The 24,587-nt window shown below is 30.4% G+C and overlaps 2 pseudogenes; both read right to left on the minus strand.

The window, feature by feature from the left end:
• LOC113860753 overlaps positions 1-24,587 on the minus strand; it is a 70,917-nt pseudogene that overhangs the window by 18,640 nt on the left and 27,690 nt on the right.
• Positions 4,285-24,497, minus strand: LOC113862204 (annotated as a pseudogene).

Below are 24,587 nucleotides of genomic sequence, written 5' to 3' on the forward strand. Positions count from 1 at the left end.
TCTGCTTCTTTATTTATAGGGATGGGATCACTGCAAGTTGAGAAAGAATATATTTATCACACTCCAGAACCATAAGAGACACAAAGAGTTGAAAAGTTTTTACCAAAAGTAGTATTGCATTGCCTGAATTCCTTTTAAAATTCAACCAAGTTTCACTTCGGATCTAGGTTTTGTTGCAATCCTATAAATACTTCCTTTGCAGTATAGGAAAATGGGACTATTGTCATGACAATGATATAATTACCCCTCTTGAGCCAACATCACTGATATTTACGACATAATACATGTATCCTTTTTATCCACTGTTAAGGAACACCATCTCCAACATCGTAGGGTTTTGCATACTAGACATAATATCATGCATTTTCTTCCTTTCCTATTACAATATATATTGGAAAACACTAATTTACAAATTCTTACATAAATCTGTACATCAAGTAAGTTTACAAGAACAAAGGTCTTGCATTCAAGATTATGTAAGGATAAGAGAATAGAAATATCCTTTTGCTTTTGTTATGTGCTGGTAACAAGAGGGAAGTTAACATCATCCATAATCACATCATACAGGTGTAAACCTTTGCTGCTTTTTTTTTTTTTTTGTATACTTATAGTTATTATCTCGAATTCTTTTATTTTTAGAATTTCTGCAATGGGTAATACTGAACAAGTACCTCAATGATTCCTACTCATTAATAACTAAAGCCCAATAAATATATCTTGAGTTGGTACGGAGATGGGATGGATCCTCCAATAGCTGGAGACAAGAAGTTCATATGAGAAAACATAAGTAAACGAGCCTCCAAGTTCACAAAACCATAGTGATCACTGTCCAGCTGGCTCTGTGCAGCTATATAGTCTAGTTCATTCTCTTCACTGGCCATCTACCATGGCAGATCAAGAAGAAGCTCCACAAGAACTGAAGTTGCTGAGGGTGTATTTTTTTAACCACTGAGATTAAAAAATCGTATAATCACTAGGATGAAAACGTCAGACATATATATATAAATCTCAAATAATTCCCTCACAAAGATCATTCATCAACATATTTAATTATGTTTCCATCAGAAATTTAGTATGGGACATTGTGGTTTCTCAAGATTGAACTTTGTCCAATTCTCTAAACCTCATTACTTTTGCAAACAAAAAAAAAACATCAATGCCCAACACTGTTTTGAGAGGCATCTTTATCATTTTGAGTTGAACTCACAAATAAAGTTTTAACTCTTCAATTTTCTTCATTTACATAGCAATTGCATAAGGTTACTGAGGGTCATTTTGAATTCAGAAGCTGAATTCAAAAAAATTGAAATAAAAATTTGTCCTGCAATTGTATAGAATCAAGCATGTTATCTTGGTTTAACATTGTCAAATGAAAACTGCACTTTGGGTAAATTTGAATTCACAAAGAATTCAAAACAAAGATCCACACTGTAATTGTACAGCGTCATCAAGCAAGCTATCTTGATTTTACATCGTTAACCAATAACACTTACGAAGGTGAAATTTGATGTCATAAAAAATTCAAAATAAAAAATCATGCTGAAATTGTATATTCATTAAGGGTCAACCAAGCCATCTTGATTTAACATTGTAAATCATAAACAACACATAGGATCAGGTTTGAATTCTTCAAGAATTCAAAATCATGCTAAGATTCATGTCATAGTTGTTGTACAGTGTCATTAAGAATATAGAACATAGGGTCATCATAGTTAGAGATTGAATATTCTTAAAAATCCGTCAAATAGCAGGGGCTGTTTAACTGAATAGGACTCAATTACTGTCACAAACGAATAGACTTTCTTGAAAAATCAAGAACGAGATTATAGCCGTCAATTAACAGGGACCGTTTAACTGAATGGGACTCGAGTACTGTCGCAAATGAATAGACTTCCGCAAAACATTCGTGACAAACACGGTTTTGGGATAGTGTGAATTTGCTCAAAGAAGGCACCACTTTTATAAAATCAATTAAAAGAAATTTAGAGATGAAAGTGAGAGAAAGAGGGCTCTAAAAGATCACAAGAAATCACGTCTAAACATAGATACAACGATCGAAACTCAAACCTTTGTCTGTGGCTGAGATTGATCTTTCTCTCTTAAAAGCGTGACGTTCTTGTGGTTCTTTTACGAAGACGTTCGGCGGGATCTTTCTTATATAATTGAATATATGGGCCCTGCTACAGGCCTGAGTATGCCAAGCCCATTTACAATTCACAGTGGTAATTAAGTTTTTATAAAATGCCATTTAACTTTCACCGCCATTTATATAACAATCTATGTATATAAATATAACTAATATTGACCCCAAAAAATTAAAAGGTAAATTTCACCGCCATTTAAAAGATTTATATTATAAGAACGGTGTTATTAATCAAATAAATCGAAATAATTCATTATCTAAAAATTTTTAAAAGTAAAATATTCATGAAAAAAATGGTTAACTTTCCTATTTTACATTTTCTTTTATCATGATTAAAATAAATAAATAAAAATTTTTAATTTTAATGTTTAATTTTAGTATATTTTTATGAGTTGAACAAAATAGTCACGTGTATATTTATTCAAAAATATATGTTGTCTTTAAAATTATTATTTAAAATGTATGATAAGCTATTTAAAATATATGATATCTTTAAAATATAATATTTTTTATTGATAATAAATTTACTTTTTGTTAACAAATTTAAATTAGAAAAAATTAGAATTCTTTGTTTCTAAAACAAAGAACAGACAATATGCTTTTATAATTGTTTTTAGTTATGTTAGTTTATTATATAAATATCCTAACTAGTTCTTACGTTTTACAAGTTTGTTAAAATATTGATTTATAAATGTATTATTGAAAATGAGTTTTTTTTTCATTTATTTTTCTTATAATTTTAAACATTTTTGTTTTTTTTATTTTTTACTTTTGTGTCGTAAAAACTAACAAAGTTATTATTATGCTCCTGTATACTAAGTGAAAAATCTAAACTATTAGCATAAAAAATTTACAAAAATAAATTGAATATAGAGGAAGAATAAATAGAGTGAAAAATAAGAATCAGATAAGATTAAAAGTTAAGCCTTGATAGTTACAAGTAGAGCATCAAAGTTAGCTAAAACAAGTAAGGTGTAGAAAACAATTCATACACCTCTCCACTAAAACAAAAATTTCCATCATTAATCTCATTAAGTGCATAATCGTAAATTTTTAAATAAAAAATATAACTAAAACAATGAAATTAAAATTAAATTATTACTCTCAACTTTGATGAAAATTATCTTCTCCCTATCCTATTTTTATATATAAAGACATATGTTAGATGTTAATTTTTTATATAATAATTTCTTTAAAATAATTTTTATGGTAAAAATTAAATAAAGGAAAAAAAATTCCCTTCACTATTTTAAGTTAGAATTATTTTTTCTATTCTAATTAAAGAATTGAACTTGACTTTATATATTTGCTCAAAGTATAATCTCCTGAGGATAAATTATTTTTTATTTTACTTTTTTTTAATAAATAGCATTTTATTTTCAACTTCTATTAACTTTTAAATTCATGTTTTTCAAATAGTATTAAGTATAAAAATAGTATTTATACTTAAAAAATAGTTTTATTCAGTTGGAACTGCTTTTGCCACGTGGATCAGCATATATCATGCAGTAGTATTAAAGATTAATAAAAATAATTAAGAATAATAATTGATAATATAAGAATCATAAAATTATTTAAAATTAAAAATTCTAATCATAATTGATGAAAATAACTTGTCATTAGTTCTTTATTTATATATATATATATATATATATATATATATATATATCATTTTTACAATATAGTATAGTATTATGTAATACAAGTGAGAAATGATTTTTTTTTTTCTGTTGTCAAATAACAAGACAAGATAATATTTTAAAAATAGAGAAATAACAGAGAGACTATAAAGAAAAAGATAGATTAATTTGCTGAAATACCTCTTGTATTTATAAAAATATATATGTAACTCTATTAAGCCGTTATTATAATATTAATATAAACTCTAATGGTAATACGTCTGCTATAACTATTCATAATAAACTTTAATCATAATACATCTACTACTGTAGCTATTCATAATAAAAGATAAAAATATAATTTTTTATTAAATTTAATAAATAAATCTTATAGCTAACAGTAACGGGTCTTTATTAAATAAAAATGTGTATTTATCTCTCTAATATCAGAAAATTATATTGCTTTTCAACTTAAGAGTATATAAATTGATAAAGTGAATTAGAAGTATGAAATGATTGTGTTTAATCCAGATGATGGGATCCATTATAGAAGAAAACAATGATGAGAAGAATACAAATATTGAAATCAATCCTATTAATAATCATTCGGAAATTCAACTCATCCACATCATCGTAAAGATGATTGAGGGCTTTGTTGTGCCTGCAACATTTACCCAAATAGCTATTAATTAATGAATCACTTTGAAAGTAAAATCAGAGAAGCAATGTATAATGCAATTTACTAACCTCTCAATTTCGGATCCCATGTCAACAGCCATCTCTTTAAGCTCTCCCAACAGATCACTTAAATCTGACAGTGCATCATCGTGCTTCACTTTTTCCAGCTGTTTCAGGACAATCTTATTAAGTAGCTGAATTCAATATTAACAATAAGTATAATATTGTCATGGGTTTCTGTCCATAAATAGTCCCATGCAAGGTAAAGAGGAAAACCCAACAATGACTTGAGTATTAATGATTGGAACTAAGCTCATTTAGTGTACAGGATAAGACATGGAAATTGGATAAAAACAGAATAAGAGGATGATATGATTTTATCTTATTTTACATTTGATGCATACCAAAATAACAAATTATATCTATTCTCTTATCCTATTTTATCTATTTTGAACCCAGACTTTTTCTCTCATAAGATAAATTTTGTATGACATAGTAAGACAGGATAAGCCTATAGAATAGACTTATCATATCATATGATTGAATAGACACCAGAAATAAGATAGGACAGTAAAAATTATCCTATACAGACGCTAAAACTTTAGTAAAAAATACCAATACAGCTTGATCACATTGAAATCAGAAAGAAACTAAAGCTTTAAAAACAACAGTTTAATCTTTCACCTAATTGATACGAACTTCAACTTTTTCAAGTGTATTTGTTGGTTCCGCAGCTTGGACTGCCCTCTGGGTGGTGCAGAAGTCAATCCCAACTTCTCGCTCTGCTCCAAGTGGTTGCCCTTTCTCCTGACCGGGTCATCTGCACATCATGACAAACATTATGCCAATGATACAACCCAAGAAAATTAAAATTAGAAAAGAAAACACATGCAAAGAAGATATTAACCTCCAACAATAACAGGGCCTTTTATTGCACGCGTCTTCTTTGGTTTCCAAGTTTTAGAGAAGAGACCACCAAGGCTTCCCAAGAGCTTTTCTCCCTGTAAGCATCAACCAGACAGTTGAAATTTAGTCAATTCTACTTCAAAATACCAATTTGAATGAGTTTCATGATAAAAGAATATTATGAAGCATCAGAATGTTTCCACAAAAGTCAAACAACATGAAGAAGCCACCCATAAAGGAGCACTGAAACAAATGTGATAATTGATGAGATTGATACCCGACTCAAATCATGATCAATGTCAGCAGCAACATGGTGACTCCTGGTGATTTGCTCACCCTGTTGATGAATGGTGACTAAAGTCTTGATAGCATCCTCTCTTACGTTCTCTGCTATCTTCAAACAATTGTTGACTGATTTTGTAGTCTCTTCAGCCTTGTAGACAGAATAATTCTCCAATTCTTGCACTGATTGATTCTCTAATCCACTGGAATCACGAAAATCGTTCTTATACCTGTTCCCTGTCGGCTGATTGAAAGGCATACGAAGATGATGACCCAACATTCTCTCTCTTCTAGCAGAATAGAGTCAGAGGCAGATTAAAGTAAAGTGCTCAACGAAAAAAAGAATCAACAATCCTGTGTGACCTAAAGACAAACTAATTTCTCCCTGCAAAGGCAAGCAAGTGCAATTCAGTCAATATTAATGCAAAATAATAAGCAAAAGTAACCCAAATATCAAAGTCTTAATCTTAATCCACTTAGAACAAAAGCCACAAGAAACCATATTCACAACTTGACAAAAACTACGTGTTAACAAGAAGGGCAAGGGAAAAAAAGATTAACTAGTGTAGATAGAATATAAGTAAAGCAACACAAAGAAAAAAATAATCACCAACCATTGACAATTACTCTACTTTATGATCTTAGAAAAAACTGAGTCATATCTCTTGTCAAAATGTTGATGTCCCAACATATATAAAAGATATAGATTCTTTATTGGTTCTTATCATAACTTACGTAAAAAGTGAATTAATGTAAATTTTTTTTTTTTTAATGTGATTTCCATTTTACATTATATTTTAATACTTGAAAGATAACTATAATTCAGATATAGTTTTAGAACATACACATTTAGATATAATTGAGACAGTTTTAGAATATACACATTTTAATTATAACAAAAAAATATTTTGTATATTCAAATTATAAAAGAACATTAACTTTAAATAATATAAAGCTATAAGTAATATATATATATATATATGTGTGTGTTTATAATAATAAATATACTTACCAAAGCCTATAAATCTATAATGGTGGTTGTGATGATAGTTAACATATGTTTCATCATATAATATCCACATTTCCATCTCCTTTTTTGTTTATATGACCAGAAAAAAAATAATAAGCATTTAATATTAGACATTAATGGCAGTTAAACATACATGTAGGTAGATCCATGTAAGTTTTTTTCTCATAACATACTTGCCCTCTAACACATGCATGCTTTTATATATCTATTCATAATTAAGTTACAATTAAAAGTGAATTAAGTGATCATTTGATTAATATAACATGCAAACAATTTATAACAGGTATACTTATATACTTACACAACAATAATTAACTCCTATAAATAAAAATAACCATTAGGGTAAGTAAAATTAATTATATGAAAAGTTAACATATACACGAACATACTTTATCTTGGGCAGAAATATTAGTTATAAAAGCCTTTTGAACATTTAGAAAGTACCTTTTATTTCACATATTTAAATTTACCACTTAAATAATGTGCTTAGATATAATTTATTATTATTCTCAAATATTTTTGATGAAGTTCATGTTTCTATATTGCTGTGAAAACTTCATTGGCTTACAAAGCATTTTGGTTTATTGAAAAAAAAAAACTAGTTCATTACTCAATGGTTATGTTTCTTGTGTGATTAGCCCTCAAGTAAAGTTTTGCTCTAAAACTTGGTATATTTATTGGTTGATATTGCATTTCACACGTTTAAATTTAAAATGCAAGTTGAAAACTGAAAAATAAAAGTGTAAATAATATTCAACTTATAAGTTATAGAATTCAATATATATTTATCCTCTTTATTTTAAATAAATTGTGTATAAAATCTGAATTTCTCTCCATTTAATTCTAATACTAGTTAATATAATATTAGATATATTTTTTAATTATTAAATATATTTCACCTACTTTTATTAAATTATTTTAATTCAATTAAATACTTGTAACATTTTCAATTAGGTTATGAGTTATCAACTACATATGTGATAAGTTTTCAACTATTTTTACTTTAAAAAGTCTAAATTCTAATCAACTTGCATATTTATAGTAGATCTGTTCATTTTTTAAAGTAAATAAATTTGTAAATTTATTTTCTTTCTTGTAATATGATAATTACTAATTTTGAAATAAAACATAATTTCTCTCTCAGCCAATATTAGAAATTTAATTCATTTTACAAAATTAGAATATAAAAATTTATTAGTTTTTCATAGCCTATTACGTATTATGGTACATTTATTAAAAATTTTGTTAATTATCAATGAATTATTTCTAATATAACAATACATAATTGAATGAAATGTAAAAAATATTCACATTATTAGTATATTTAGATTAAATTCCTTTAATATATATTTTTAAATTAATATTATTTAATATAATAAAATATTTCTCAGTACTATTATTAGTAAAAAAACATTTGTATTTATAATATATATATATATATATATATATATATATATATATATATAGAGAGAGAGAGAGAGAGCATAAAAATGGGAAGGATCAAATTATGTAAATTATACTTACTCTTACGTTATTTAATAATTTTATGTTGGATAATTTAATCCTAAAATCAACTATTAGATTAAAATTTTTTAGTCACATAAATTATATATAAAAAATTTAAAAGTAATTTAAAACTATTTGATACTACTAAAACATATGTGCTATGCAGAAATACAAGATCAAAAAATTAAAAAATTATGAGAAGTAAAACATATCATTTCTAATAAAGAGAAAAGAAAAATCATAAAAGACTAAATGAGACAAGAAATTATATATATATATATATATATATATATAAAGAAGAATGTAAATCATTATCTAAATTATGGTTGATATATTAAAACTAAAATTTAATCACTTAATTACATTATTAAAAACGGAATAAATAAATGAGAGTTACAAATGAGTTATTGATGTAATATATATCTTATTTATATATATTAAAATTAATATAATATAAACTTTTAAAATTTATGAAAATAAGGATCATATGATAACAATTTTATGGATGTTCAATTTCAATAAAATTTGATACAAATATTTAGATAATATTTAATTATAATTCAATAGTTAAATTGATGAAAATTTTTTTTATATTAAGTTATTAATGATGTAAGAGGGAATATAATTTATACCTGTATAACTTGATTTTTAATATATAAATATATATACACAAGAGTTATGCTCCGTTCACATTAAGGGTCATACTTGAATAGTTACACTACTTAATAATATTTTATTGAATTTCATATTGATCAATCTAACCATTAGTTGAGTGATCTTATCAAGTATATCATTTTTATAAAATTTTATATATAAACAAAATTATTAGATACTTCATCACATTACTTTATTTTAAAAGATATTATATTTTAAAAATATAAATAAATATTAAATTTTGAATAATATATTTATAAATATTTTAAATTATTTTAAATTTTATATACATGATTAAAAGATAATATAAAATAATTTAATAATTCAATATATTATATTTTATAAAAAATTATCATAAATTATAAGTGTTCAAAATTATATATATATATATATATATATATATATATAATTGTAATAAAAATAAGGGAGTTTCATAGTGTTAGATATGACCTAACTACAAATTTTGAAAACAATAAGGATTTTGTCTAGCTAGGTTCCTTTTAGGGACTCCAAGATAGTTTCTTCTATTTTCAAGAAAAGAGGAGAAAGAGGTGTCGCTAGGGTTCTCGCCCTAGCTGGCATAAATGAAGACCAATCAAGCGCGAATGGAGGCACAACAAGGAACTGTAGCCATCTATAAGATCTAGATCTAGGTCCCTAGCCCAAAGATAATATGCAAGGAATGGAGCAGGATGAAGCGAAAAAAAGGTTCACTAAAGAGATAGATCTAGTAGATCGAAGTAAGAAAAGGGTCAAAATGGAAACAGAGGAACCCATAGAGGAGTGAAAGGAAGCCATGCAAAAAGATCAACAATCTATAGACCAGATTCCATACCAAGTGTTCTCGAACCTTAACTGTTATGAATCTTTCTCTTATAAAGATAAAGTGTTAGATTCAAAAGACATAGATCTAGTGTTTAATGATAATGAAATCATAAAATCAGTCTTAGAAGATTTTAATATTCAACCTAAAAATGAGGAAAATGATGAAATAAATTTAGATAACAAGAATCTGTGTCCTAAGCGTAGGATATCCCTTGAAGACTACGAGGACTGGTGTGAGTCTTGAAAATTCACCCTTATAGTACAACTGTTAAGAAAGATAGTGAGTTTCAACTATCTGAATCAAAGACTTACTAGTATTTGAGGAAAAAGTGGTTCATTTAAAATACTATATCTAAATAATGAGTTCTTTTTAATAAAATCTCAGATGGAGACTACAAACATGTCTTCTTTGAAGGACCTTGGTTGATCCTTGACCATTATATACTTGTTCAAAGGTGGAGACCCTTGTTTCATACTAAGGACTTTAACCTAAAAAAATTGTTGTGTGAGTTCGCATATTGAATTTGTCCCTAAAATTATATAATAATAAATTTCTTTGGCAAGTAGGAACATGCCTAGGTTCAATGTTGAAAGTTGATCCTTATACCTTTCTATTATCTAGAGGAAAATTTGTTATGATATGAATTGAAATAGATCTTAAAAAGAAACTAGTTCCAGCTTTCAAGGTCTTAGGGCAAGAATTTAAAGTTGAATATGATGGTTTATATCTAATATGCTTTAAGTGTGGAAAATATAGGCATAGGCAGAATACTGTGGGGTAATTGATAGGAATGTCCAAAATGAAATGGAGCAAGGAGTTGACTTTACGTAGGAGCCATGAATGTATGGAGGGAGGAAAACTTAACACTAAGAGTGTAAGTAAGGAAAACTGTCAGGTTAGAGATTTATTATTGAGTAATCTATAATATTTTATACTTGTTCAATGATAATTGAAGGATTATTTGGTATTGGAATAGATTTAGATGGAGTTTGAAATTAATTAAAAAAAAAAAAAAAGGTAAACAGTACCATATGAACAGTGTCAGATGAACAGTAAAATCGCCTATGAACAGTGCAAACCGCGTACAAATCGTGTATGAACAGTGCAAACCGTGTATGAACAGTGAAAACCACGTATATACAGTGACTGCTGACATCATCATGACGTCACATACGCGTACAGTGAGTGTACAGTACGCGTGTACAGTATTTTTCGCGTGAATAGTGCCCTGAACAGTGTTTCCGACGGTGAGCAGTGAATTTTGAAAATTTTCTATAAAAAGGGGGTTTACACGAAATTTTCATTTCTTCACCCCTATCCAAGGTTCTCAAAGGTTCTAAGGCCAAAAACCACCATTTCTCTCATACTAAACCTTCCTAAACTTAGATTGCTCGCCAGATCTGAGATCCTACGTCTATTCTGAAACATTTGAAGTAAGTTTCTTTAAGTTTGAAGCTAGATTTACCGTTTGTTTCTCTTCTTCTTCTCTTTTTCATAGAAGTTCATGGTGTTCTTAGGAGAAACTCCGTTCTAAAGCCAAATCTTCGGTGAATCTTGCTATAAAACAAGTAATATTCAGTAGATCTAGTGTGAATCATCTTTCTGAGGTAAGGGGAGTTTACTTTAACCTATGAACTACGTTTTGAACGGTTTAATATGTTATTTCAAGATGTTTTGATATGACTTTGTTAGATCTTTTGAATAAAAGCTATTTTCTAAGCTGTAACTGCTGTTAATTGGTTTAAAGTGCTGAGATTTTGGCTGATCTATCTTAAACTTGCCTTAGCTGAGATGTTAAAATAATTTTGGCGGTGTGCATCATGCTGAGATATATGTTTTGCATCATTATAGAGTCGAGTTACATGTTTAGGTGGGTAGACGTGTAACGGTAAGTTCATGCTGAGCTGCTGTGCTGTGCTGTCTGGATCCAGATACCGGAATGGGTCGCTCCCGGACCGGCTTGGTTCCTTCTGGATTACTTAGGCTGTGAAACCAGTTGGAAAACCGTTTTCATGCTGTGCATTAGATGGTCTGGAAATGCATGGGATTATTACTGTGATAAATATTTTGCTCTATATATATGATTTTATTTTAAGTTTGGTAAGCTCACCCTTGCATTTCTTTCTATGTCGTTGTGTGCGTGTGTACTGCGATGATCGTATGGTGGTACGTGAGCAGATGTAGCAGGTGTTGCATCTACTTCACAGGCTGAGGGGCCAGTGAAGAAATGATTGAAGCTGGGGTCGAGTAATATTGCATCAAAGTCCTTTTTCCATATATTTTGAGACCTCATGTAGAGGGAGCTACGTAGTATAATTTTGGGTATTTTAAATATTATGAACTAAATGTAATATTGTGTTGTTTTATTGGATATTTCTTGTAAGAAACTCTGTTTTATTTTGAATGAGAAAAAAATTTCATACTTATATTCTCTATACTTTATTTATTTTAAATAAGTTTGTGATGTAGAAACAATGTTCTCGGTTCCTTATAAAAGGGGTCGTGACAAAAACACTAGGGTTGATCCTCAGAAGGAATACGTGAATAAGGAAGAACACTTTGGCTTCTGAATAGTAGTTAAAAAATAGTTTAAGAAAAAAATCTATCAACTCTCATCCATTTGGAGCCCTTCCAAAGATTGTTTGTGAATTTGTATATTGTAGGTTTTGATGATGTCAAAAAGATAATAAGAAGGAAACTCAATAGCATGAAGATCCTTGATGATGAACAAGCAAAATGGCAAAGATGAATAGTTAGAATATTTAGATTTTAGAAAAGTTTGTCAAAACTTTTCCTCTTTAAGTTTGTTTGATCATTTTTAAATTAATCAATTTTTACTCAAATAAATTTTAAGATAATTATTTTGATATGAAGAAAGTGTAAATGATGATTTAAAACTATCTAAAAAGTGGCAAAACTTCAATCTTTCAACTTTTGAGTTTATTTTAATCAATTACCATGTTATTCTTGTACCTAGAGTCAAAATCTCACTTGTGTATCGATTACACAGTCATGCGATTAATTACCAGAAAGTGACTGCTGCTAGTTTTCAAAATTTTGAACTATGTAATCGATTACCAAAGATCAAAATACACAAAAAGGTGCATTTTAAAAAAATGTATCCTTTTGAATTAATCTCTAACGGTCTATAAAGAATTGTTCAATATAAATAACATTTTCTAACACTTTCAAAAAATTTAGAAAAATGCATTGCAAACATTAATTAAATAATCATTCTCATTTATCAATCATCTTGCTTATATCTTGACCAAATTCTCTTATTTTTTGAGAAAACTTTGTAGGACTTTAAGTTGTATTATTTGCTTTATTCAGAAAGTAATTTCTTCTATTATATTATCAAAGTGGTAAAAAGGGTGAGGTATCCCTTGTACAGACAAGAGTGAGGTATCTCTTGTATCTTAAGAGACTCAAAGATAAAGGTAAGGGATCCCAAGGTATAAGAGGGCTCTTTGATTGTAAAAATTTATAGAAATAGTGGAATTCTCAAGTGAGTTGTTTAAGAAAATTGGACGTAGGCCATAGGGAGTTACCAAACCAATATAAATCAAGTTTGCAATATCTTTTCCTTCTCTCTTTAATTTATTACAAATTTATTTCATTGATATTTTGTTTGTATATATTAATAGACTCTCATATCTCTTGCATCTTCATCTATTAAGTTAAGTTTTTGAGTTAAATTCTTAAATATTGTAGAAAAACATTTTAGATTTTGAAATCTAACAAAAAGTTTATAAACTCAATTCATTCCCCCTCTTGAGTTCATTGAGGTCACTTAAATAACAATGGTAAACTAAGAGAACATCCTAGTGCATCTAGATTTGAAATCTTAGGAGACTCACGTAAGGAGGATAGCCAAGATTTAGAGAGTGCATAGTACAATAGTTCAGAAGTTAGTAAGGATAGTGTTGTAATGGTTAAAGACTATTCTCTACCTAAATGGGATAGGAAAAGTCCTAGCAACATAAAACTAGGTGAAAATGTCAAGAAAAATTCTAAAACTAAGACTGCACCTAAACTTATGAAGTTAGGGAAGGAGAAAGTTAAACTTTCCCAGCCTAAAAACTTAGATAATGATAATAATAACCAAATTAAAAATGTAAATCAGTTGGATCAAGATAGTAAGGAAACCATCAGATTGATGTCTAACTTTCAAAAAATTATCCAAGATATTGTACGGAGGATCATAGTATCATAAACCTTATAGGCCTTAACCTTGAAACTTTATGGAAAACTCAAGGTAAGTCCTACGAAATCCATATAGATAGGCTACCGGATTTATCTTTAAAATGTAAATTGATAAAACAAGTTTAGAAAGTATGATGAAAATCGAGGATAATCCTGTTGGGGTAAGAGATTTAGAGCATCCTATTGATGCTCCAAAATGCATATAGTAGTCTTTATGAAATCCATATAGATAGCCACAAAATTTATCTTTAAAAATGTAAATTGATAAAACAAGTTTAGAAAGTATGAGAAAAACCAAGGATAATCCTGATAGGGTAAGAGGTTTCGAGCATTCTATTGATGCTCCAAAATGCCTATAGTAGTCTTTATGAACTACCTTTTTAGGAACTGTACAGGTGCTAGGAAAAAACATTTCCTAGGCTTATTAATGATTTGACCAAAATTTATAATCTAAACTTTATTTCTATTTTTGAACCTAGAATTAGTTTAGATAAAGTTGATAGGTTTATTAAAAGATTCAATTTTAATGAATCTACCAAGCTTGATGCTATAAGATTTTCAAGATGAATTTGGTTTTGTTGGAGCTCTAAGAAAATCAATGTTAGTATTCTACAAAAAAAAAAGAAGATATTTCATCCATATGAGAATGAGCTATGGTAAAAAAACCTGGGTTATGTCTTCTATTTATACTAGTCCTCATAAAAACCTGAGATATGAAGTCTAGAATTTCATTCTTTTTAAAAATCTGGAGGTAGATCTGCCAATTTAGCTCTTATTAATCAGTTTGCTAATTGTCTTAATACTTGTGGGTTTCAAGATATGGGATTCAAAGAGAATCCTTTCACTTGTCGTAGACATAATATTAAGGAAAGGATAGACAAGGTAATTGTGAATGACCTATGGAGAATGAAATTTTAGAATAGTTTCCTTATCCATTTGCCTATTCTTAAGTCGGATCATGATGGCCTTTGGCTAAGAATTAAAAATGAGCATTGTTTTAAACCTAATAGTAAGGAGTTAATTTCTGGCCCCTTGGTTAGCCCATGAGGATTTCAGTAGTCAAGTTAAAAAGTTTTGGGCTAAGTTTTAAGTCCTGAATTGAAAATGTTTCTTGTTTTCAAAACAATATAACTGACTAAAATGTGAAAGCTTTTGACAATATCTTTAAAATGAAAAGAAGATTTTTAAATAGAATAAGCGGAATTAACTATAAAATTAGGAATATGGATAATCCTTATCTTAGTAAACTTATTAGGTCTTTATAGAAGGAATACCAGTCAATTCTTGACCAAAAAGAAATATATTACTTTCAACCATATAAATCTAGCTGAATTATGTTCGGAGATAGAAATAATAAGTTTTTTCACAAATGTGTTATCATTAAAAGACAATAGAAGAGGATTGAAGCTATTAGAGATAACAATAATGTTTAGGAATATGATCCTATTAATTTTCAAAATTTGGCTCTTAGCTATTTCAACAATATCTATTCTAACCCTAGTCCCCTTGGGAACCACCTCTCCATTGTCATTGCTTTCCTCCCCTTAGGAAATCTGATATTAGTAGTCTTGGTGCTGATCTGACTCATGAGGAAGTTAGAAATTTCTCTTTTTAGTATAGGAAATTTAAAGTCCCCAAGCCCTGATGGTCTTCATACCCTCTTCTTCAAGAATCAATGGGAGCAATTAGCTTCTTTCATTTTCAAGTTAGTCTCTAAATTCTAAATATTTACAATAACCCCAAAGAAATTGCTAGTGTTAATGATCCTGTCATAACTCTTATCCCTAAAGTTGACAATCCTAAACATATTAAACAGTTTAGATCAATATTTCTCTGTAATGTTAGCTATAAAATTATTTCTAAAATCTTAGCTAATAGGATTAGAGGGTCCCTGCCCTACCTTATCGTTGCTAACCAAACCAATTTCATCCCTAAAAGACAAGGTATAGATAATATCCTAATTTTAAAAGAACTGATCCACTCTTTTGATAATCTATGAAAGAAGATTGGTTACATGATTATTAAGCTTGATTTGGAGAAAATCTATGATAAAGTTAGATGAAATTTTATATCTGAAACTATTCAGTTGATTGGCTTTAGTCCAAAAATTTCTAATCTTATAAATAATTGTTTTTCCTCTACTTCTATGTCTATTAATTGGAACAGTAGTAGGATTGAGAGTTTTAGGCCTAAAAGGGAAATAAGGCAAGGATACGCTATATCCCTTTATTTATTTGTTAGGTGCATAGAAAGGCTGGCCCACCTAATCTAAAATCAAGTTAATAATAATAATAACTAGACCCTTTTCTCTTTTAATAACTCTAGCCCTAAAATTTTTCATCTTTTTTTTTTTTTGGTAGATGACATAATTTTAATTGCCAAAGCTAAACTTCAAAATGCTGAGACCATAAATTCTATCTTGAATAATTTTTACTTTATTTTTAGGCTTGCAGTTAATAGAGATAAGTCCTCTATTTATTTTTCAAAAAAATGTGATTTTGTGGTTAAACAAAACATTGATCTCATCCTTGGGGAAAAGTCCTCACCTTCAACCTAACCAAAAAACTTCCCTTTTTGGAATAATATAGTTTTGGTTTGGCATTGTTTTTTCAAAGACCTCAGCTGGATTCTAGGTGATGGCTTGATAGTTAGATTTTGAAAAGATAATTGGTTGCATAATAATCAAACTATGTTCAGCCTTACTAATCACTCTATTCTTGTGGAACAGTTAAATGATCAAGTTGTAACGCCTATATTCATGTGTGTATGTATGTATATATATGTATGATTGTTTGGATTGAACTTATTAGGCTGAGTGCAGGGCGAGATACTAAGATGTTCTCGCTGCAGAGAGAGGATTCTCGCTGTAGCGAGAGACGTCTTGCTATCTCGCTATAGCGAGATAGCGATAATCTGGGGTGCATTTCTGAGTGCAGTCTCGCTGTAACGAGATTCTGCAGAAACCAGAGTGCAGTTTTCTCTGATTTTTTCGCTGTAGTGTTCTCGTTGCAGCGAGAGTGTCGCGACTAGAGGGGTATTTGAAGGGTTAGGTTTCGATAAGAGGGTTATTTTCACGATTTCCCTCTCTCTCTCCTTCACAATTCTCTCTACCCAAACCCATTTCTACCGATTAAAAGCCCTCCAAGACTGATTGGAAGCTAGATTGAGGATTGGGGAAGTGTTTGGAGCTCTTGGAGGTAAGTTCCATGGCTAGGGTTTTAGTTTTCGTTCCTTACTTTCATTTTCTGAGGTTTTCCTTAAGTCCTCTTGGAATTTTTGTGTGCTTTAGGGACGAAATCCGTGTGGGGAAGCGATTTCATCAACGTTTCATATCAGGTCTTCATTTTTGAGGTAAGGGGGGACTCTACCCTACTCTTTTATGTGTAATTTGCTATGATTTTGTGGGATGTTATGATGTGGCTGAGTTAGAAGATAGGAAATTGTTGAGATATGTGATGTGAATTATGTATTGAATGTTGTGAATGGACTTGGGCACTCGTGCCATATAATTGAATGAATATTGTGCGAAATGTGGGCCCGAGGACTGTGTAATATGAATGAAAATAAGATAGGGGCCGTGTGTCTTGAATGAATTCTGGGCTATGTGTTGTGTGTGCTGTGAAAAATGAAATGTGGGCCTAGTGTCGTATCCTGAAATGTGTGATTGGGGCGTGTAACGCCATGTAATGTGGTGTGAATGGTTCAGCGATACACTAGAGGTGTGGGAGATGAGGACGATAGAAATACCTTCGGGAAGAGGGAGTGGTGGTGACACCGACTGTGGAACGGGTGCACCACAGGCCACACACTCTCTTCCTGACTAGACCTTTGACCATTACCTTTACTGAGTGACCCGTGACTGCCCACGTGGTATCCGTGAGGCGGGGGTAACTGGCAACCATTCATGGTGTAAATCTGTGATCACAGTGTCAATGTGAGTGTGGCTGGCATGCGTATGCATAGGTTCATGATTTGTGCTTGTGAATGTAATAATGTTGCCTGTGCCTGTATTTGTTTAATGTATTGAAAATGTGCTAGAGGTGAGACTTTATGCTTAATTGTATGTTTTGGTAGTGTAGAGTACTCACCCTTACATTCATTTTTCAGGTACTCAAGACGATCAGCACTGGACTCAGTGAAAGGGGCAGATGAAACTGCTATAGGACTAGGAATTTTAATTGAAAACTAATGTATTTGAATAAGTCATGTAGTAGTGACTTGATAAAAATTGTAATACCTTTCCTTATTTTAAAATATTTAATGAAAACAAAGGTTGAAAACCTTATTTGAAATGAATTTTATTTTATCCCGAATTTGCAAAATTATGATTTATTGAAATTAAAACATAAGGTGTTACAATCAAGTTGCCCTATTTACCCATCAAGGAAGCTAGACTGCTCCTGAGATCTATTTATGATATCATTGATCAGATTCACACTTCTACCCTTAATAGTGGTCAAGATCATGTTTATTGAAAATTAGCTAACAATGGAACGTTTTTAGTTAAATTTTCTTATAACTTAATTTCTGGTTACTGTTATGACAATTTTAAGGATATCAAGGCGTTTAGGTTGGTTTGGGATTGCAAAGATCCCCCTAAAATTTCCATCCTTTGTGTAAAATCACTCATGGGAGGCTTCTAACTAATGAAGAAATGTATCATCAAAAAATAGCTACCTCCTCCTTATGCTATAGATGCATGGAAGCCCCTAAAACTATAATTCATGTTCTCAGGGATTGTTGGGCAGCTAGCATTATTTGGAACTAGATTCTTACCCCTAACAAGTGGCCTCAATTCTTCAGCCTTTAGATTATCTAATTTCTAACACCTTAATTTAATTTCTAAATACTTTCCAGATAAATCCATTTCACAACAAATAAGAATAGTAAGAATTTCATTCAAATGATTTCTAATACATGGTTTGAATATAGTATTTCAAAATAAGGATGGATTACAAATTTTGAATTAGATCATTGCTACAGGACTTGTCAATACATCACAGTTTTCAAAATAAATTTTTTAAGTCATATAACAGTTTCATCTACCCCTTTCATTGAGTTTAGTGCTGATCGTCTTGGTCACCTGAAAAATAAATGTAAGAGTGAGTACTCTACATTATCACACACACACACAATCATAGAGACTCATCTTTCACATTTCACAATTTACTAACATAATTCAGACCATTCATCAAACAATATAATTTCATGCCTTTAAACATTCTAAGCATTCCACACACGCGTGCGCTCACTGCACGTTAACTACGCTCACTATGGCACTGTGATCACAGTTGTCTGATGCTCTCAATCTCAAGGACTTACTCAGTTTCACACCATGGATAGTCGCTGGTTAGCCCTCACTTCATAGATACAATGTGTGCAGGCCTTTTAGCAAAGATGTTAGTTAGAGGTTGAGTCAAGAGAAGAGTGTGTGACCTAGGGTACACCTACGCTCAATGTTGGTGTCACCACCACCCTCTTTTCCTCAAGGTATTTCTACTACCCTCATCTTCCACACTCCTAGTGTATCGCTGTAACCATTCATAATTTCTAACATTTCAAACACAACCACAATCATACTCATCATGCCATTCACATGCATTTTCAGTCATTTCATATTATTCATCATCAACCAATGGCATGTCCACACATATTCGGTCATATTACACTCAAACACACAACATTTCCATCGCAGTCCTATATCAATCAAATTCATTTCATCACACACATCACCTAATAACTACCTTGTCATGCTTCATACGAAATTTTCATTAAAACACGCATTTTCCTATGTTCTATCTCTACCACATTTTATTATCTAACATTACTGACAAATTTCAAAACTAAAGAGATAGGGTAGAGTTCCTCTTTACCTCAAATTGAAGACCTAACACGAAATCAACAATGGAAATGCTTCCCACATGGATTTTCGTTCTAAACACATGAAAAACTCCATGAGAAATTGAGAAAACAAAGATGGACGAAAACTAAATTCTTAGTTCATAAAACTTAACTTCAAACATTTCAAACGTGATTCCAACCTTCAATCTAATGCACAAACGATTTTTGAGGTAATTTAATTAGTAAAAATAGGTTGGAGGTCGAGATAATCGAAGAAGGAATGAAGAGAAAGAATGGGAAATGAGTTTCTCGAACCCTAAATCCCTCAAATGAGTTTCTCACTACAACGAGACATCTCTCACTACAGTAAAAATATCAGATCAAACTGCACTCTGGTTTCTGCATAATCTCGCTACAGAGAGACTGCATCTAGAAAACACCCTCCTTATGTTACCCTCTCGCTACAACGAGAAGCCTCTCGCTACAGCGAGAACTCAACGGAGACACTCCCATCTCTTGAGGCCTTCTTGCTACAATAAGAACATAACAGAGTCACGCCATTTACTCAGGACCTTCTCGCTACAGCGAGAATGTCCCCGTAGTCCATCTTTAGCCTATTTCTCAATCAATTTAAAACACTCAATTATCAATTCACTATCAACATCCACAATTATACTCATATATTCAGCTACACATATTCACATCACCACATAATTCTAAATGCACATTCAAATAGAAATCAACAATTTATATTAATGATCAAAATAGTATTACAAAATTTAGAGTGTTACACAATTGGTTGATTTTAAATTTATCCAAATAGAATTTTCTTTTGTATCCTCATTGGAATATAGTTTTTAGGGGTGGTGACTTGGAAACTATGGAAAAACAGAAATAGTATCATTTTACAGTAAAGGGGTCAATTTGGCCCTGGACCCACAAGCCTGCTCACATAACCGACTATATAGCCTTATTTTTTTGAACCTTTATACATAGTGAGTTTACTCTGACCCTAAACCCTAATATATAAACAAAATGTGGGCTAAGGATAGGGTCAAAGGTGGGTTAGTCCATATTTTTTAAAGAGTAATTAATAAATATTTCAATTTTTTAAATAAAAGGCACATGTGTTTGTTTATTATTTTTATTAATTATTTTATTTAAAATTAATAAAAAATATATTTTAAAAATAAAAAATTCTATCAATCTAAGATCAACCAAATTTAGATTTGCAAATATTTATTAATTTTCACTAACTTTACAAGTTACTTTTCTGATTAATTAATTTTGCAATATTAAGTATCATATGTCTACGATTTTTATGATAATAATTTTATATTTAATTTTTTTAACATATTAAATTTTATTTAAATTTCCAGAATAACCCTCTCAAGGATGAGGGGCTGCTAAATAAAATTCTTTTTGATATTGATTATTTCCATGGCTGCTGCAAGAGTATACAGAGGAATTTGGCTGATGCTTGGGGATTACGCCATTCGGTGAAATGGAAACACTGATGGATCTGTCTTTAATTCTTTGAACCTGACTAGCTGTGGTGGTTTGATCTGGGACAAGGCTAGAGGCTTCATTGCTACTTTCTATAGATCTTTGGACCATTGTCACTCAATTGTGGTTGAGTTATGGGAGATTTATTAGGGCTTTTAGTTGGTCATTGATAGAAGCATCCAACTCATTAATTTGGATTAAATGCGACTCCAAAGATACTATTTCCCTAGTTATATGTTTGGTGGGCAAATGTACCCGTCAAGAATTAAGAAAGGGTTTTTAAATTAATTTTTCAAAATATCAATAACTAAAACTTTCCTAATTTAATTGTTTAAGCTTTTAAGATACGAGATTAATTAAAATAATAATTTATAAAATCAATTCTAAAACCTAGAATAAAGAACACAATGCACATCTTGGTTGAACTTATCGGAGAGGAACCTAGGGCATATGAGTTCACTCATTCAATCCTTTATGTTATTCTTCTATTTAACTCTAAATTCGATTTCCTTGTGATTACGAATCATTTATACAAATATTATTAATACCTAATAGTCATGCAATATTAACATTTTTTCCCTCTAAATTAACATCCTCAATGGTCATGCAAGACATCAATTTAAGAAAATATAAAATACTTATGAACTTGTTAATTTAATAATGATTGAAAGAGAAAATTTCTTTTAATCTACCAATTTCTTTGTCTCGTTTTATCCTATAGATCAATTAACTAACCGAAATACAATCACCTTACGATATATAAATAATTAGGACTAACAAAGAATACAATAGGATAAAATATAATCACGGATAGAAACCAAATTTAGATTCAAACATCAAAATCTCATAAATTTATGAATAAGAGTTCTCATACCCTAATTATGGACTTAGTTATTCATGCTAAAGGAAAGAACTAGCACATTTATAAACAAAACCATAAAGAAAAGTAAACTAGAATGAGATGAGTTCTCGGTCTTCAAGTATAGTACAGTCGTGCGAAGTTACAAGTCCCGCCAACAGTATGCCAAAGATCTCGTACAAGAAAGACTAAATGAGAGGTGTACTAGAGAACAGAAGTAAGATGTTCAACTGGATACCGAAGTCTGCCTACAAGTGCATCATGTGGTGTGTAAAAATCTGATCACTGGGCAAGTGTACCCGTTATCGAAGTAATATTATTAAAATTAAAATTAAAGTACCAAGTGTCGTATCCACAGGGACTGTTATTAAGAAACTTTTCCTTAATTGCGTAATTGTTAATAAATATGAAAAATAAACCTTGTTGATGAAATTGCTAAAAGTAAAAGAATAATAAATTAAAAGGAACAGATATTCTAGTGAAAATAAATTATAGAAAATTATGACTAAAGGTATTCAATGTAAAAAGGCAAGTATCTAGACTGTAAATCCCCCTAAGTGTCCAAATAACTGAAATTCTTCTTCAACTACTTAGTTCCAAACCCTTATCGCTGCAGGAAATTCTAATTTAAATCAATACCTTTCTCAAGGATAATGATTCCTAACTCTCAGTTGATTAATCAGAATCTCTTCCTTAATTAATACCCCTAGGTTGCATTAAGTTCATTATGAATTCCATAATTAGGGTTAATCCTAATACAGAAAACTCACGTCTTTCTATCTCTAGAAATACATTCAAGTCTTTTTAATTGAGCAATGTTAAATTAATGCAAGAATTTTACTCAAATTCAAACAAGAAAACAAGATAGAAGAAAATTGATACTACTTAATTAAACCCAAGAGAAAGGAACATGAAATAGCATTAGAAGAATTTCAGAAAATTAGTCAATTAGGATTCATTACGTCTAGATACTCAAAGGAAAGTTAGAACCTAAACATCTTGAAATTAAAATTACAAAAGAGATGAATTAAAACGCTTGATCCTATCCTCCTGCCGTCTCTGAGTCTTTCGTCTCCAAAAACTGCCTCCACAAGTTTGAGTTCAGTTCTCCTTTTATAGGAATTATCCTAGGGTTAATTTTCTCGCAAAAGTTAAATTTCTGACGCGCGTAAAAGTACACGCCCAAGTACACGGTCATGTACTTGGCCGTGTACATCTCTGTTTTCTAATAGACGTCCTTCAAAGCTTTCCATAAAAGTACACGCTCATGTACACGGCCATGTATCTGGCCGTGTACATCTCTGGTTTTGATGATATACTTCAATTGACGCGACCAGTGAGATACACGTTCATATACACGGGCATGTACTTGCCCGTGTATATCTCTGGCTTCATTATGTGTTTCAAGTCCCAATATCTTTTAAAGTTTTCACTTCTTGATCCTTTTTCCTGAAATGAAATTAATAATAGTAAATTTTATCAATGAATAGCTTAAAACTCTCAATTATCATTCATGAATTACAATGTAGGATCAAGTATAGAAAGCATTTATCATCATGTCACAATTTTCTATGGTGAAAACATTACCTCCTATGACCTTATACTTCCTAACAAAAGTGTGGAAGTCTTGGGCACTTAATAATGTTGTGGTATTTAGTTGGCAAGTTATTTTGGACCGTTTTCCTTCAAAGGAAAATTTAATCCAAAGAGGTCTTCGGGATAAATTGGACAATGAATATTGTATATTTTGTAGTCATGACATAGAGACCTTACACCACCTCTTTTTCTCATATCCATTTGCAATTCATCTATGGCAACAACTATACTTTTGGTTTCATTTGTCACCTCTACAAACTTACTCTTTGAATGTGTAAGTGTTGGATTTTCTACATATAGTTACGTGTAACAAAATGTGGAAAGCTACTTTTGTGGTATAGATGATGACCTTGTGGACCATTTGGAACCATAGGAATGCAATTATTTTTTCAAAAGCTAGTGTGGAAATTTGGTGGTAGAGAACATTAAACACAAAATATGGCTCACAATTACAACACACTCTTCAACAAGTTGTTTCTCCTATAATGCATGGTAATTAGAAAGGTTAAAAAGCCTCAAATTGTTATTTCCCTAGAAGTTATTACATGGATGCTTTGTAATGGGTCTATGTTTATTCCATGACTTTTGGTAATTTGTAATACTTATAGTTGCTCTTATTGTAATTTTGGGAAGAGTATCCCTTGTACTCAATATCAATAGAATTTTTTATGCTTATAAAAAAAGAAATGTATTTTATGCTTGTGATGTTTCATTTTAGTGCTTTTATATATGGTGAACTGATCTTTCGCGACTCTTTTAGAATGTTATCCGGTTATTACTACCTCTTTGCCACCAAGTTCATTTGTTACATGCTCAGTGCTAACGCGCGCCGTGGATACCTCCATCATCATAAGCAAATAAGGATGCGATTTTAATGGTATTTTCTCCATTTTCATTGCACCTACTTGAATTCAATTATCTCACAGTCTATGAAT

The sequence above is a fragment of the Abrus precatorius genome, unplaced genomic scaffold (genome assembly GCF_003935025.1).
Source record: "Abrus precatorius isolate BTA unplaced genomic scaffold, Abrus_2018 Scaffold3, whole genome shotgun sequence".
Classification (NCBI taxonomy): Eukaryota; Viridiplantae; Streptophyta; class Magnoliopsida; order Fabales; family Fabaceae; genus Abrus; species Abrus precatorius.